A 17,223-nucleotide genomic window follows, 5' to 3' on the forward strand; every position below is an offset into this window, starting at 1 on the left:
AACTTGACTCTTCCCTTTACCAACTGTGGGACTTGTCAGTTCTAGAAATCTCAGGAACTGCATCTCTGTAGCAATGAAGATGATGATAGTGATATCTGTCACAAGATTTTATATCATGAAGTGAGACGTGTAAGCAGAGATTATAGCACTCATTACACGTAACAGTGATAGCTCTTTCTATTTCATGGGTGGGCCACATCCATTTCAAAAGACTTGGAATGAGCAGAATGCTTGCAACTATGTAATATGCAAAGAGAAAATAAAACTGTGCAGTCAAAGGTGGATAATGATGCTCATTCAAAATAAGAAGTTAGTGTAGAAAAATTTTAATGATAAAACACAATGAATTTAATATATATTCAGTATGAAAAATATCCAAACAAAAGAAATTATATAAAAAAGACACCTGTACTTGTATGTTTATTGTAGCACTATTCACAATAGCAAAGGCATGGATTCAACCTCACACTAATCTGTCAATGACTGATTAGATTAAAATGTGGTGTATATGCACCATGGAATCCCATGCAGCCATTAAAAAAAATGAAATCATCACCTTTGCAGCAAAATGGGTAGAGCTGGAAGACATTATTGTAAGTGAAATTAAATAGCTCATGTTCTCACTTATAAACGAGAGCGAAACAAGGGGTCACATGGACATGAAGATGAAAATAATAGGTGGGACACAGTGGCTGAGGCCTGTAATCCCAGCACTTTGGGAGCCTGAGGCGGGTGGATCCCTAGGTGAAGAGATAGAGAACATCCTGGCCAACCATGGTGAAATCCCCTCTCAACTAAAAATACAAAAATTAGCCAGGCGTGGTGGTGGGTGCCTATTGTCCTAGCTACTCGGGAGGCTGAGGCAGGAGTATCGCTTGAACCCAGGAGGCAGAGCTTGCAGTGAGCCGAGATCGCGCCCCTGCACTCCAGCCTGGGGCGACAGAGCGAGACTCCATCTCAAAAAAAAAAAAAAAAAGATGGAAATAATAAACACAGGACTCTAAAAGAGAGAGAATGCGAGTTGAAAAATAAGATACAATGTTCACTGTAACCTAAAATGATTTTAAAAAAGATAGCAGAAGAATTAGAACTATATGATATAGAAAATGAAAATTCACCACCGTAATCCCAAAACCTACGTATAACCACTTTTAACGTGTAGCTTTGTTTTTAAATCAGACTTTAAAATCTTATTCAAAAAAAGCTCTAATTTATACACTTTTTTTCAAAAATACAACTGTGTTATGAATAGTTATCTTGCTTTTTTTTAATACGGATATGGATATTTTTCTTTTTTGAGATGGGGTCTTGCTCTGCTGCCCAGTCTGGAGTGCAGTGGTGTGATCTCAGCTCACTGCAACCTCTGCCTCCTAGGTTCAAGTGATTCTCCTGCCTCAGCCTCCTGAGTAGCTGGGACTACAGATGCATGCCACCACACCCGGCTAATTTTTGTATTTTTAGTAGGGATGGGGTTTTGTCATGTTGGCCAGTCTGTCTCAAACTCTTGACCTCAGGTAATCCACCCACCTTGGCCTCCCAAAGTGCTGGGATTACAGGTGTGAGTCACCGCACCCAGCCTGGATATGGATATTTTTCTATGTTAATAAATATGTTAACATTATCATGTTATATGCTCCATATTACCCCATTGTATGAAATTTCATATTTTATTAACATCAATAGAAATGAACTTTTAAAATATTTTCAAAATTGTGCCATAATAAATATCAAGATAAAACTTCCATTAGTCCATACTGATGTAAACAGATTATTGAATTAAAAAATGGAGAATAGGCAAATATCTTGTGAAGAATTTCAAATAATATATGTAGATATTCCAACCTTGAGGTAGGCTTCACAGAGTGGACTTCCTTTCAAAGAAGAGTACAGTATGGAAAGAGGAACAGAAAGTAATTTTGTAGTAGAGGGAGCTGACCATCACTTCCTCATCCAGGTGATCAAAGTTACATTGATAGTGATTAGTTATCTTGTCTTAGTGTATTTGTGTTGCTACAAAATGATACCTGAAGCTGGGTAACTTATAAAGAAAAGTGGTTTATTTGGCTCATGGTTGTCCAGGCTGTACAAGAAGCAAGGTGCTCGCATCTGCATCTGGGGGAAGCCTCGGAATGCTTCCACTCATGGCAAAAGCCAGTGGGGCAGAGGTACACAGAGATTACATGGTGAGAGTGAGAAACAGGGACAGAGGGGAAGGTACCAGACTCTTTTTAGCAACCAGACTCTTTTTTTTTTTTTTTTTGAGACAGAGTCTCGCTCTGTTGCCCAGACCAGAGTGCAGTAGTCTCGCCTCACTGCAACCTCCACCTCCCAGGTTCAAGCAATTCTCCTGCCTCAGCCTCCCGAGTAGCTGGGACTACAGGCACACAACACCACGCCCGGCTAATTTTGTATTTTTGGTAGAGACGGGGTTACACCATATTGGCCAGGCTGGTCTCAAACTCCTGATATCATGATGCACCTGCCTCGACCTTCCAAAGTGCTGAGATTACATGCGTGAGCCACCACACTGGGCGAGCAATCAGTTCTTCTGGGAATTCAGTAAGAACTCACTCACTACCATAAGAATGGCAACAAGCCATTCATGTGGGATCCACTCCTATGACCCACACACATCCCACCGGGCCTCACCTCCAACATCAAAGATCAAATTTCTACATGAGATTTGGTGGGGCCAAACAAACCATATCCAAACCACAACAGGATGATGTAACAAAATACCAAAGCCTAGGTGGCTTAAATAACAGGCATTTATTTCTTCCATTACTGGAGGCTGAAAAGTCCAAGATCAAGATGCTGACATATTTGGTTTCTTGTGAGGGCCTCTTTCCTGGTTTGCAACCGGATGATTTCATATTACTTTCACTATGTTCTCTTACGGCGGAGACAGATGGAGTCCTGGTGTCTTTTCCTCTCCTTATGACGACACTGGTCCCATTCTGGAGGCTCCACCGTTGTGAGCCTAATCTAAATCTTAATTACCTTTCTTAAAGGTCCCACCTCCAAACACCATTTCACTGGGGGCTAGGGTATCAACACATAAATTTTAGGGGGACACTATTCAGTCCATAGCAGCACTGTTGTTATAAACATGGTACTTTACTTCTGTTGCCTTCTTTTCAAAAACATGCAACTCCAACCTAGACATGCAAAAATAAAAATTTAAAATTTAAAAAATTCGACAAATGCTAATGGTGGTACACTCTACAAAATACCAGTACCTTTCAAAACTGCCAAAGTCATCAAAAATAAGGAAAGTCTGAGAGACTCACAGCCAACAGGCGTAACCCATGGGGAACATAACAACTAAATGTAAGGTAGTATCTTGGAAGAGATTTCAAAACAGAGAAAGGACATTAGACAAAAACTAAATAAATCTGAATACAATATAAACTTTTTTTTTTTTTTTTTTTGAGACTGAGTCTCGCTTTGTCGCCCAGGCTGGAGTGCAGTGGCACCATCTTGGCTCACTGCAACCTCCGCCTCCGGTCTCAAGCAATTCTCCTGCTTCAGTCTCCTGAGTAGCTGGGACTACAGGCTTGCACCATCACACCTGGCTAATTTCTGTATTTTTAGGGTTTTACCGTATATTGACCAGGCTGATCTTGAACTCCTGACCTCCAGCAATCCACCCGCCTTGGTTTTGCAAAATGCTGGGATTACAGGTGTGAGCCACCATGCCTGACCTACAATATAAACTTTAGTTAATAAAAATGCACCAGTATTGGTTCATTAATAGTAACAAATATACCAGACCAAAGTAAGGCGCTCATAATAAAGGAAACTGGGCATAGGGTATATGGGAGCCCTCTCTGTGTAACTGAAAAAAAAAAAAAAAAATCTAAAACTGTTTTATAGAGAAACATTTATCAAAAAACGAATAAACATTCTTAAATAATTTTTTTATTGCTAGCCGAAATATACAATATAAATTTCTAGAATGTGGAAAAACCTTGGGTCAAAACATTTTCACATTTGAAACACTTAAAATATATTTTTAAATTGTCCTCCAGTAGGTTGTACTACATACATGAAAGGAGTTCGTGAGTACATGCTCAGCAAAGCCATCCTCTACTCAGAATATTATAATCCTTTAAAGTATTTTTAATTAATTAGATTAAAAATCTATCACTTTAAATTTACATATAAGATTTCAGCAATAAAGTTGACTGTCTTTTTACATGTTAATTGGCCTTGTATACAGATTTATAAGTTTGTCATGTTATATATTAATTGGCAAATTTTACATACTAAATATATGAGGTAACAGGAATATTTCAGCATTCAAACTATTTCCATAGTTTGAGACAGGTGTTATTCTTGCCTCTACCTTTGTTTAAAGCTATATCTTCCCGGCGCCTGGCAGTATATTCAGGTTGAGACGAAAGTCTCCAGAATGGAGTCAGCGAGAGTGTTCACACACTGCTTTATTTTTCATATTGTTTCTACCTCTGGGGAAAAAACATTTGAAGCTGCCTTGTAGCTGTAATGCTGCTGTGGAAGATAAAGAAAGATTGTATAACCAGCCGATGACTGCAGTAGATTTATGTGTCATTTAAATTGAGAAAAAGGGAAATATTAAGTATTTTCCTGTATATCATTTTTTGTTTGCCAATGGATAATTCTGTACATATGCAAACTAAATATGATAACCAAATACATATGGTGAATATGATAATCAAATAAATTTAATAAATATAATAACCAAATTTAAAATATACCAAAAATTCAATATAATTATGAAGAGCAAATAATTTTAAAAACTTCACAATAAAAAGATGCCAAATATTTGTTCTCTTTTGTTCCAATGTGTTAGATAGATTGTTTTTTATTCCCACTGTCTCTAGACTTTGTAATAGTTTTTCCAGAATCATATCGGTGTGAACTAGAAAATTCAGCAGTTGCAATAATCCTCATCAAAATAAATATTGTCTTTAAAAATCAAGTCAAGAATAATTGTGTTCTCCATAAAATCCAGTTAAGCAGTTTTTACTGTTAGATGGCAACAAAGACAAGGCTCAAACTGAAAATGTCTACACAGACTTTTAGCATTTATACCAAAAATGGATGGTTGACCAGTATTTTGTCATTTTCTTCTTTAGAAGAGTCTGAAGATCTGAGATATCCACTAAACTGTCATACATCTGGGACAATGTCCTTTTTCCTGTATTCACTATAGAGTTTATAAAAACTGTATGATTAATGAGGAAAAAATGCATGGTTTTATAAACAAATTTTTTGAACAGATTCCAAATTTCTCCTACGGAACTGTTCACACTAACCAGTCTCAAAAATGGAGCATCTGTACCAAATATTGCGCTACATATTGCTAAAAATGTCCAATATGTGAAAAATCTGATAGGGACACTTACTAATATTTATTGTGCATGTATTATGTGCTGTTCTAAAGTAGTTGAATAGTTTTATTTAATTTTCAACAACCTTATGATACCAATTGTTTTTAATCCCCACTTTTACAGATGAAGGAACTAAGACATGAAGCAATTAAGTAGCTTGCCAAATATCTCAAGGTTACAGGAGTGGAGAAGTCATTTGAACCATGCCACCTTCTGGACAGACCATATTCTTGACCTTGGTTTGGCTTCCTCGTAGATCAAAAGAGATATTGAGGCAACATTGGAAGACAGATGCTATTAAAGCAAACTAAGCAAACTTCAGATTGTGGAAAAGTGAGAACACGCAGGGAATACAAAGCAACTATAGTGATGCAATTCAGCTTGATGATGCATATGATAAACCGGATCTTTAGATATTCAAAAAACATTTCTTAAGTGCCTAATATGTGTTTCAGCAACTGGGTTATCACTTAGATGAATACAAATAGACACAGATGTTACCCTGTGAAGCTTACCATCTAATTAGTGACACACATGTATAATCATAAATTATTATAACAATTATTATAAAGAGGGGACAACCATGAGAGATTGTAATGGGAGTTATTTCTAGACTGTGTATATTGTAAGACTCCTCTTAGGGAGATATGGTAGAACTGTGATGATGAATGAGAAGGATCTAACTTGCTGACGGTGGTATTATCTCAGGGTGGAGCTGGGCAATAACATGAGTAGGAAGGTGAAAGTGAAATTTTTAAAGTTGGGATATGAACCTTGAATGCAAATTTATTTCGGGAACTATGGACATATTTGAAAGATTTATAGCAAGAAAATGTACACATATGTCTATCTTTAAAATACATCACTCTTTTCTCACTGTGAAAACGGATTCAAAATGCTCAAAATTGGAAGGGGAAAGGTGAGATGGAATCTGTTGCAGTAGATCCAAGTGAGGTAGAACCTTTCACCAGAGTGGTGGTAGGGATGGAGCACTTATTTAGAAAATGTATGTGACAGAACATGGAAATTGATCTGAAACGGGGAAAAAAGATAAAAGAAGAATCTAAAAATCTGGATTTCTAATTTGCTTAACAAGATAGATCGTGGCCCATTCACTTAAACAGGGAATGTCAGAGGTGGTCAAGATATTTAATAAAAAATATCGAGTTCATCTTTGGATGTGATGAGATCGAGTTGTCTTTTGTAAAGTCCAAATGCAGCTGTCATGTAAAAAGAAGATGATGAATTCAGAAGGAAGCTCAGGAACAGAGAAACAAAAAATTTAAATTCACAGATGTGGATGTGATTGTGAAGGGAGAAAGATATCATAAAAAGGTGAAAAATAAGGACCAAATCTTGGGGACAAAGACCTCAAATGTCTGAAATCTAAGGGGAGGAGGAAGTAGTAAAAGTTAATGTGGATGAGCCAGAAAGGTGGGAAGTGGGGTGGATTAGAAGAATATATTGTTCATGAAAGCTGAGGGAGAGAACATTTCAAAAGAAAGAGGATGATTTATAGTGTCTAATGCTACTTTGAATTCAAATAGATAAGGACTTAAAAATGTCTATTGAAAATAACAACCTAGAGATAACCAATAATCTTTTTTTCAGATAAGCTGATGGAATAGTTTCATTATTGTTTTACTTCCTCACTGTCTCTTTCTCTTTCTTCATAAATTGTGTGCATTCTTTTTTATTAAGACAGGTGAAATGGAGGTAAATTGGGAAAGGATATAATCAACGGTGTAGACTGCTTGTAGCTTGCACAAGGCAGTATCTATCATGTTGTAAGTAATCTGTACAATCTTAACATTTATTTAAGTCTTCAGCCTTAGAGAAATGTGCTTATTCTCAAATTAGCTATAAATGGCCTATAGACAAGGCATTTAAAATGTGATTTTCTCAGTTTGCAAAAGTTAACCGCACTTACTCTAAGTCAGTACTTGCAAAGTCATGCTGTTCATCTAGTTGGTGATTGAGTAGCCATCATCCTTCTCTGCATTCCTGCATGCTGTTCATGCTGAAAAGTTCGGTGGCAATTTAATATGAAAATTTGAGCAATGCTGTGCCCAGGAGGGGAGCTGATTCAAGCAAGATAATACATTGAGATAAACTGCAGAGACAATAGAATTGTTGTGCAGACAGTGTGGCTTATTGTTGCTCCTAGAGAGAGTAGTGGTTTGCCTTTAAGCTCTACTCTGATTCTAAGCTAAGGGACTTTGCTTTCTTTCACCTCTCTATCCTCTCTAATACTAATTATATGTATTCTTCTTATCAGACATAACCGTTACACTGCATGGAACTGTTATTCTAATTTACTGGGCATTGGTAGAAATTTTTAATCATTACATCACATGAATTAAGTCCTGCAGAACTCCACAAAATAGGCTAATGTCAAGAAAGTGAAGCATTGTTATAAACAAACTAAATAGGGAAATGGAATTAGAATTCTGAGCACCGACTCCATTTTCTCAACACTTAGCTACAAAACTAATACTATGGCTGTTTGCGGCCATTTAAAATAGCAGCAAACATATTGCTGAAGGAGGCTGTGGGTGTATGTCAGGCACTGTTTTTTGGCCAAATTTCAAATTGGATAATTCTCTACCAACTTTCTGAAGCTTCCTATTATTTTACTGAAGTAATATATATTCCTCTTTACCAATCAGTGTTATTTGCTGTTAAATATTTGCCATGATGTATTTCAAAGCTGGTTCACTGATATTCTTTAACAGAAAGTTCTAGTTAGTTTAGTTGAAAGGTGATGAAGCTATCCAATATATGTAAATTGAGTGTCTTCTTTGAGCAAGACACTTTGAATCAATTAGAACATCTAGAAATGTGTTCTCACAAACAAAATTTTATATTTAACCAATGGAGCTTTTCCACAGTGCTTTAACTTCAGGTCAAATTGTTGACATCCATTACTATCAAATGGGAAATGCTGCTGGTTGTGTTTTCTGTTTTTAAAGGCACTAACAATATTTAAACTCATATTTTGAACATAAACCTTTCTACTTCTTTGCCTTACTGCCCTTCTCATATTTTTCCTTCTACATACTTTTAAGAGGAGCACTCAAAGCTACATGGATGAAAAAGCCATCTTCACTTCATGTAATGACCAACATCTTAAGTGGTTTCCAAGCTGTGTTGATGGATACTGCTTATCAAGTCATTTCTGTCTCTCTGTTTAAAATCTACAAAACCAAATGTACTCTCAGAGACAGCAAAATAAATCAAATAATATACATTTGGTCCTTTTTGAAATGCCTGAAAGAAACAAGAGCAGCACTTTAAAACACACACACACACACACACAACACAAGCACTTTGCTGGTTTTATTATTATTTTTCTTTATCAGGCTTGAAATGATTTCTGAAAAGGAAAAAAAAAAGGTTACTGTGGAATTTCTATTTCAGCAAGATAGCTATTTTGAACTAAGTAGGATCAGCAAGGTAAATACAGAAAATAACTTTAAATGGACACATTTACCTGTAAGAACTAGAATGCAATTGATACACTTCTAAAAAGCAGATTCTGAAGTAGAAAAATAATAATAATAATTACTCCACTTTTCCCAGGAGAAAAAGGAATACAAGTAAACAGAAAGCATTAACCTCTTTACATTAAAAAGATTAAATGCATTTCATTGACTAATTGTCAATGTATTTATTTTGAGAACTATTAAATAATTTTAAATCTAGTCCTGCTTGGCAATTACACAACAAATATTATGTATTTAACTACTAGAATAAAACCAGCAAATGCACTTACAACGTTGAGATGCTACCTAAACATCTCCATATAACCAGACTATCAATGCTCTTCAAGCACTGATAGACAAAACTAATACTTTAGTGTTAGCTCTGCTTCTTCTTTGAAATGTTCAGTCAGTAGAAACTGATGCAAACTTTCAAATAGCCCAAACTAGCTGGTCTGTAGCATTCCAGCCAGTAGCTAGTGTCCAGCCTCTTTATTACTCTATGGTCTTCAGCAACTGTCCCTTGCTCACCTTTGTTGTTCAGTTCACTTCCTCTGCTTAAAATGCAGATTTACAAACCCACCTCCTATTCCTTTGCCTCCTCCATCTCCTCTATCTCTTCCTTCTCATCTTCCTCCTCCCCCAATTCCTCCTCTTCCTCACTTCTTCCTCCTTTTCCTCTTCTTTTTCTCCTCCTTGTCCCCCTTCTTCATGTTGTGACCTACTTACTCCAACAATACTATCTTTTCTTCAACCAGTCAAAAAATTTCAAGTCTTTTCTCAGAATTTTGAAATCTTTCTCTCGCTCTAGAAACCACAACAGGGATTTACCATGAATCTCCTCTGCCTCCTATTATAATTAATTAAAATGTCTTTTAATTGTACAGTTGTTTGGTTGTCTACTTCCTATTAGTTTATGTGTGCTGTTTATATCTGCCCTATAGTAGACCATCCCCAGATATTAATATTAGTAGTAATATTTCTTCACCTAATCATTTAAGAATATCAGTTTTTGCTTTTTCTCAACCATATTTAATTACATGTATAATATTTGTTCTCTAGCATAAGTGATATGAGACAAATATGAGCCTATTGTTTTCAGGCTAAAGTTTATAGAAAGACTAGGGATCAGATATTTCCTTATCAGTGTCTGTTCCTAATGCACAGTACTGGGACAATTCAGTGTTTACCCTCAAGGTTTCATATCAAAATTGTTACCATAGAGTCCATTCTTGATATTCTGATCTAAATTACTTCCCTAGTTTTAATTTTTTATAGCCCCTTGCACTTCTTTTATGACTGGGAGGTGGAGGTCGCAGTGAGCCGAGATCATGTCATTGCACTCCAGCCTCGGCAACAAGAGTGAAACTCTGTCTTTAAAAAAAAAAAAAAAAGCCACAAATTGAAAATGCATCTAATATACCTAACCTAACAAACATCATAGCTTATCCTACCTTAAACATGCTTGGAACACTTACATTGGCCTACATTTGGGCAAAATTACCTGGCAACACCCTACACTGTAGAGTATTGGTTGTTTGCTCTCATGGTCATGCGGCAGGCTGGGAGCTGCTGCTTACTGCCGATGCCCAGCACCATGAGAAAGTATCGCCCTGCATATCACTAGCCTGGGAAAAGATCAAAAGTCAAAATTCCAACTATAGTTTCTACTGAATGCTTTTGTACCATCTTAAAGTAGAAAAACTTGAACCATCGTAAATCAGCACATTGTACCATCTGTATTACAATGATTACTCTGGCTTTCTCTGAATTTTTACACTCTTTAGATTTGTAATTACCTAAAACATTATAGTATCAACATGTTTCTACTCTATTTTCTGTAACTTTTACAGTGTAAGAAATATGCTTCAAAGGCCTCCATGGTTTTAGAAAAAAATAAGAGCTTTCCTTCCCTGCTAGGAAATGTGTCAACAAGGTATGTTAATTGTATTATACTTTCCAATCATTTGCCCCTCTTTTCCAGTTTCAATTAGAGGTTTGCATAGCTTGGCACATTGCCATGTGGCTTGCATTGTCATCCTGTAAGTGAAATATACTTCCTCTCCTCAATGTCAAGCTTGGCCATGTGACTGACTTCTGCCAGTAATAATGAACCAGAAGTAGTACAAGCCCATTCCTAGAGGAAGCTTTATGCACTGTTGACTGTTTCCACCAGCTGCCCTGCTCTTTTCCCTTTGCTCTAAGAATAACATGCTTCCAGCTGGAAACCGTCATTCTCAGCAAACTATCGCAAGAACAGAAAAGCAAACACCGCATGTTCTCACTCACAGGTGGGAATTGAACAATGAGATCACTTGGACACAGGAAGGGGAACACCACACACTGGAGCCTGTTGGGGGGTGGGGGGAGGCGGGAGGGGTAGCATTAGGAGATATGCCTAATGTATATGATGAGTTAATTGGTGGGTGCAGCACATGAACACGGCACATGTATGCATAAGTAACAAAATTTCACGTTGTGCACATGTACCCTAGAACATAAAGTATATATATATATAAAAGAATAACATGTTTCCAACAGGACTCCTTTTTTTTCAGCCTGTGTTCTGGCAGGTGACAACATGTAGAGCAGTGGCAAAGCTCACTACAGCCAAGAACACAGCAAGAGCTAAACTAACGTTATTATATGCTACTAAGATGTTAGGGTTACTTCACAATAATTTCATAACCTAGTGAGAGTTGATTATATACATGTACATAAGAGACTTTTATTCTAATATACAAGCATATAAATAAAAGTTCTACTCTTTTTGGTCTGACGCTATTAAAATTTCTTGATAAGCATAATCTAAAAGATTATTGGCACCTGGGGGACATCTTACTTCCTTCCCCTCAGGTAGGCTTTAACCATTACCAGATGCCACACCTGATGAGTTTGTCTCACAGAGTGTCCGTCATTATTCACTCCACATAGCTGTTGAGAGGAGCTAAAATGAAATGTCTAGAATTGATCCTTTCATCTTCTCTTTTTAAAATGTGAATTCTCATCCTTTCTCCAAATTCTTCTATTAATAAAAGCCCACAAAATGATGCATAGTGGAATTGAAGCAGAGGGCATCCAAGCAGGACTTTCATTCTTTCTGAAATAATTGAACTAAATCAAAGTTGCCTGAGGAAGAATGAAATGTGATGTTCCCTCATTGCACCCCACCACATTGTGTGAACACACCTCTGAACATCTCATAAACAATTTTGCTGCTACTAATTAAAAAATAACAAAAAAGTTAGAGGGTTTTTTTTTTTTTTTTTTTTTTTTTTTTTTTTTTTTTTTTTGCTTTTGGGGACAGCAAATGAAATTGCTTCAAAAAACTGCGTGACTTGGCAGGCTATATTTTATCAGAATTAAAAACAATTGCTTTTAAGATTAAGAAAAGATGATTTTAAGAGAACTAGCTTAAATGTACTAGATTTTACTCTTTGACTTGGTACATATACAGATACAATTTTTGTTTTTCCTTTTTTCCTCACACTGATTCAACTTCAGTAATTTACTTCTCATGCAATTCAAATTGCTGTCTTCCTTTTAGAAATAGATTAGTCATAATAAAGGTAGAAAAGGAGATCTAGGACTGGGAGATTTCATAGACATTCTTTAAGAATAGCAGTCATTTACTCTTGAAAAGGAAAATTTTTTAGGGAGAATGTATAAAGGGAAGACAGCACCAGAGCTTCTTTTTAATCTCCATACAGGAGCCCATGATTGCCATGATGTGACTCTGTTTTAATCAGGACTAATTACTTTTAGCAAGTAAACCTCTTTGGGTAGTCATTAAAGAAATTCTTTATATGAAATCTCATGAAACACTAGGGTGTAGTGGAAACAATGCTATGTGCTCACTGTGGTAGGCAGAATAATGGCTCCTCAAGATACTCACATCCAAATCCCCAGAACCTGTGAGTATGTTACCTTCTGTGGCAAAAGGGATTTTGCAAATGTGATTAATATCCTTGAGATGAGGATACTAGCCTGGGTTATCCAGGTGGCCCAAATATAATCACACGAGTACTTAAAATAGTTCTCAAATAAGGCTGGAAGGAGACATTATTAGGGAAGAAATATTAGAGATGAAAAGTTCCTGCCTTTGAAGATGAGGGAAGGGACTATGAGTCAACAAATGTGGCCTCTAGAAGCTGGAAAAGGCAAGCAAATAGATTTTCCTCTAGAACCTCCAGATAGCAGCATAGCTCTGTTGACAGCTCGATTTGAGACCTATTTTAGACTACTGCCCTACAGAACTGTAAAATACTAAATCTGTATAATTTAAGCAACTGAGTTTGTGATAATTTGTTATTAGTAATACACTTAGCAAACACAATTGCCTTTTCTTGCCGCATACACAGGTAGACCACATTTCTGGTGTATGAACTATATCCCTGTGAAGGGACCTGTGCTTGCTTAGTTTAATGCTAAGTTGCCACATTGTCCTGAAATTCTTAATAATGCCTGAACAAGGAGTTCCATATTTTCATTTTGCACTGGACCCCCAAATTATGTCTATTGTCCTATTGAGACACTAGGATTGAGATCTGCCCAGTGACATAGTTTGAGGGATGGGCCCTAATATGAAATAACGAAATACGTTGAAACAAAACTTTCCCTATTCTCCCCTTTATCTCTCCTTCATTTGACAACAGGCATTAGAGGATCCAGTAAGAATGCAGAGTTCCCAGGAAATGTTGGGCCCACTACATTGGGAAAACAAAAATTGATTCCCTGAATCATAGTGTGGAGCAGTGTCCCCTACTGTGGACTGTGATAGAAGCCGGAAATAAATTTTTATTATGTTAATCCTCTGATATTTTAGAATTGTTTATTACAGCAATTGATCTCATGATTAAAACCAGGAGCTCAGCCAGGTACGGTGGCTCACGCCTTCAATTCCAGCACTTTGGGAGGCCTAGGCGGGCAGATCACAAGGTCAGGAGTTTGAGAGCAGCCTGGCCAATACAGTTAAACCCCATATATACTGAAAATACAAAAATTAGCTGGGCGTGGTGGCAGGCGCCCGTAATCCCAGCTACTCAGGAGGCTGAGGCAGGAGAATTGCTTGAACCTGGGAGGCGGAGGTTGTAGTGAGCTGAGATCGTGCCACTGCACTCCAGCCTGGGCGACAGAGTGAGACTCCATCTCAAAAAAAAAAAAAAAAAAGAAAAGAAAAGGAGCTCTACCGAAATTATTACCTGAGCAAGAAATAATATTTCTAGATGTAACAATGGAAGTAATACCAAAAATGTTATGCTTATTCAGTTTAGTTGATAGATAAAAATAATCCTGAAAAATGTTACAAAAATCTTGACCTTTTTCTTACCCAACCCTACTTCCTTCTCCACAGTGTAACGTCTACAGGCAAAAGAAATAAAATGTATTAGCTAATTCGATTATTCTATAGTTCATGCCATGAGAAGTGAGCCTTTTTGTTAACCATTGTAAAGCTTAATATTTATTAACACATACACAAACGCCAAAATGTTATTAATACGTTTTAATAACACATATTTTAACATATATGTTGAGCTTGAAAACCTTTTAGTTACTATTTTCTGATTATTGATTTATATGAATATTGTGCAATGGAATTTCCTTCTTATTGAATTATATTTCCCTAGAAATAAAACCAGGATTTCTAGAACATGTTAAAATTTATATCTGACAAGTTTTAAGGATATTTGAGGGGTTTCTGCAATCAGCATTTATTTTCAGGATCCTTTACTTTTATAATGAGAAATGGCATTTAGATAACAATGTGAGTACTCAAAGTGATCATGGATATTAATAGGGAGTAAACTCATAAATTCTACATATTTTCAAAGAAAAATACTATAAAATATATGTTTACAATAAAATGTAACATGAGTTAATGTTAGTGTTTAAAAGATTATATGGTTTAGAGCATATTTGAATTGTTTGAATTACTATTTGTACTTGATTTGCTTTACCCTGAAAGCCTTGTCACCAATTTGCAGTCTTATTTATTTATTTCAACACATCAGTACCAAGTGTTTACCAGAATATGATTATGGACAAGGTTTTACAATGTTTTATTTTTGCTTTACATATCCTAGGTTATTTACTTGGAAGTATTTTTGAAGTGATTATATTTTCACAAGCCATTGTAACTAATAGTACAAAAAGGACCTTGTCTATACTCCTCAGTTTTCTTTTATGTTTATATTTTGAAACTGTAAAAATGCAAATATATAATAATACTCTTGGCTTTGATATATCCTATATATTTTTAATAATTCTCTTGTTTTACTTATACTAATTTGTGTGTGTTTAACTCCTGAATTTTATGGATTAACAATTCCATTTTGATTGAAATTACTTTGTGGTTTTGTAAAATATTTGCATGTGTAAAAATCTAAAGCTATGTCACAGGAAACTTCTGTAGAAGCTTAACTTTCATCTATCTGCCATATTAATGATTTGTCTCTATGTCTATCTACCTCTGCTTGGGGAGTGAGTAATCCTTTCCCTGGTTTAAGTACTACTTTGAGAGAGTTAGACCTTCACAGTGATTTTATACCTATAAGATTTAACCTCCTGCTTGGCTTAACCCCCTGCCCCCGGCCACCCACCAGAGGCCTTATCTTTATTTTATTTAATTTTAATTTTTATTTTTTGGTAACTATGTGGAAAAACAAGAAAAAGCCACAACGTTAATCTATAGTCTGTTTTGTTAGTCAAAGTCAAGTTTCCTTAAGGCAAAGTTTTCTGTTCCCTTCTCCCTTCACTGCTAATTAAATTAATAGCAGTTCTTCAAATGATTTAAAAAAATACATACCTACTATGATTTGAATGTGTCCCCCATGATTACACGTTGAAAATTTAATCCCCAGTGCAACCGTGTTGAGAGAAGGGACTGTTACATCATGAGTACCCTGCCCTCATGAATAGACAAATGAATGTCAGTTGTCATGGGAATGGGTTCGTTATAAAAGCAAATTGTGTCCCCCACTGGCTCTTTCATGCTTTCTTGCCCTTCTGCCTTCTGCCATAGGATGACATACAAAGATACAAAGAAGGATATTGCTAGACACAGGCTCCTTGACCCTCGACTTCCCAGCTTTCACAACTGTAAGAAATAAATGGCTATTTTTTATAAATTGTCACTCTGTTATAGCAGCACAAAACAAACTAAGACAGTACTTGAACATAAACCTTCACAGAAAGTGGTTAAATCAGGATGGGCCATGATTGCTTTTGCTCCTGTTTTTTAAGTGTTTTCCTCGGTTATTTATTTTCATTATTGCCTTTGTTCCAGACTTCTAATCAAGAGCACAGAATTACACAAAATGGCTCACCGACAAACAGGATTCCAGGCAGAAAAAGATACCTATATAGTTTAAGGTTTTTAGCTGTTAAAAGATTGAAGAGCTCAGAAGATATTTTGCTATTATTAGCATGGTTAAGGTAACTTGGATGTTTTGGTTTTTGAACAAATGAAATACATGTGCAATGTCTCAGTAGTTCCAAACAATGATTCTGCTTTTACTTTTCTGCTCCACTGAAATGAGTGATTTTACCATCAGTGAAACCTATGACAAGGTTGGAAGGGAGACTGATTTTTGGATGGCAGAGTTATATTAGAAAGCTGACTGACATTCACAAAACATAAAATTGCACATCATTGCACATTAAAATTACACTTATGGCCATCCAGGAACAAACAAACATTAATTGATTGAGTACTGTGTGCCTACCGTTGACTCAGTCACAAATAATATGAAAAAACACTTCTCTACAGACAAAAAATTATACCTACTATAACATTATACTAAACATATTTTTAACAAAATATGTTTAAATCCTTACTAGACATGGTAAGGATTTAAACATATTTTGTTAAAAATTGAACTTACTGATTTTTAATCATGAAAGGTTAGTAACTAAAATCACATGAAACATGAGTTTGAGTAAAGTGAAAGAAAACCACACTTCAATTGCTTGTTAGGCAAGTATAATTACGGTTTTAGTTTTCAATTACATTCCTGGGAAAAGAGTAATATTTATTGATTTTTAAATTACAACCAGTAAAATTGACAAGTATATTTTTATGTTGAGAATATTTTAATGGTGACTTCTGTTTGAAAATTGCAGACTTAAAACAAATACATATTTCCTCTTTCTCTTGACATATCATTAAAATAATAGTAAAGCAATAAATTAAATATTATAATTCAGAACAATAAGGAAAACTAATGGCAGTCATGAAAAAATAAAAGATATTAGCAAGTTTCTGGAAGATGAAAAGCAGTAGACAGTGTTGAGTGATGACAGGTGGAAGCCGCAGTCTTGCTGACAAGCAGTGGGGGTTGGAACTGATGAGGTAGCTAAACTGTCTG

Source organism: Mandrillus leucophaeus, unplaced genomic scaffold (genome assembly GCF_000951045.1).
Source record: "Mandrillus leucophaeus isolate KB7577 unplaced genomic scaffold, Mleu.le_1.0 Scaffold336, whole genome shotgun sequence".
NCBI lineage: Eukaryota > Metazoa > Chordata > Mammalia > Primates > Cercopithecidae > Mandrillus > Mandrillus leucophaeus.